Consider the following 1596-nt stretch of genomic DNA (forward strand, 5'->3'; position numbering starts at 1 on the left):
GGAGAGATTTAGTTTTTAGTATTATCCCCTCCAAGCTAATGACTTTACTTCAGATGATTTCCTTTGTTGGGGATAGGGCATATGACTAAGCTTTCCTCTTATTGCTTGAGTCATTCATACTGGGATGGTAGTATATGACAAGTGAGCAGCTGTCTGTAACCTCTGGTATATGTCATGCCTTCTCAGACCTACTTACTTCATTAGCTGCTTGGATGTATTGACGATGAGGAGTTTTGGAACTATGGCATGCACAGGAATTGTGTTTTCTGACCTGTTCTAGACAGTCTCATCAGTCACTATATGTAGCATTATTTTCCTCCTGGAGTTGCCCTGAAACCATTCTTCTCCCCCCCCCCCCCCAGGTTACTTACACTGTTTTATCTGTGAGGGGTGCCGTGCCAGCTCCTTCAATCATGGACTTCACTATTTTTCATGTGCTTCTTCACTCTTTAATTCATCCAGCGCTGAATTATCCAGCATTTCCTCAGCCAACTGTCTTCATAAGAGGATTTACTGACGAGTCCAAGGTTTTCAGGGCTCCCACCCTGAGGCATGTAACACTGCTGGAAATACTGTGATTTCAGGTCAATTTGTGGACTGGACAGAGCAAGCCCCTCATTCCAACTCCCAGCTCCAAAAATCTGTTTAACACACTGTGCTTGGACAGATGAGATATCAGACACTAAGATGATGAGAGCAGATACTATACTTGATTTTAGCCAAAAGGCTGAGCAGCGACACCAAGAACAGATTTTTCTTTAATTGCTACAGCCACTGGCATCAAGGTTTTCATTGTTGCCTGCTTGATTTCTTCTCCTGTCTTGGTCTCCCTTCCCCTTTTCCCACCCCTTCTTCTTGCTCTTTTTCTTTTCTTCCTTCTCACACTCTGCTTCCCCCACTTGACTCTTTTTAAGGACTGTCTATGTAGCTTCAGGTAGCCCGGAACTTGTTATGTAGAACAGGCTGACTGTAAACTTGTGGTGAGCCTTCTGCCTCTGCCTCCCAAGTTCTGGGACTGCCACACAAAGAACTTCCAATTTTTATTACTTATAATCTCTGCTCTTCTTCTTTTCCATATTAGCCCCCAAAGTAGCAGTTTAAAAATATTTGGTACTAGTCAGTCCCATGTAATTGCAGTTTTTCTCTTCTTTGAATGAGGAAGTTTATGTACCTCAAACTGCATTTAACACCTGGACTCGAGGGAAGTTATTTTCTGTATTCTCCACCACTGTTATATCCATGCCCAATCCATTCATCCAGGAGTGAAAGTGTCGGACTCCCACAGAAAACATTTAACAGAATATCTACTCTTAAAAAAGTTTATTTTGATTTATTTTATTTGTGTGTGTGTGTGTGTGTGTGTGTGTGTGTGTGTGTGTGTGTGTGTGTGTGTGTGTGTGTGTGTGTGTGTGTGTGTTGCATGCTTCTGCTAAGGCCAAAAAACAGCATCACAACTCCTGGAGCTGGTATTACAAGTGGCTGTGAACCACCTGATGTGGATGCTGGAAACTGAACTTGAGTCTTCTGAAAGAGCTGTAGGTGCTTTTAACAGCTGAACCATCTTTCTAGCCCAGAATAAACACTCTTAAATTTGTT

The 1596-nt window shown here is 42.5% G+C and overlaps 1 non-coding gene across 1 annotated transcript; it reads right to left on the minus strand.

The window, feature by feature from the left end:
• Positions 1–548: 548 nt before the first annotated feature.
• On the minus strand, positions 549–739 carry LOC118588174. The gene has a single exon (XR_004945564.1). It is a non-coding gene; the product is annotated as a U2 spliceosomal RNA (small nuclear RNA).
• Between the last annotated feature and the right edge of the window lie 857 nt (positions 740–1596).

Source organism: Onychomys torridus, chromosome 7 (genome assembly GCF_903995425.1).
Source record: "Onychomys torridus chromosome 7, mOncTor1.1, whole genome shotgun sequence".
In the NCBI taxonomy this organism is placed as follows: domain Eukaryota; kingdom Metazoa; phylum Chordata; class Mammalia; order Rodentia; family Cricetidae; genus Onychomys; species Onychomys torridus.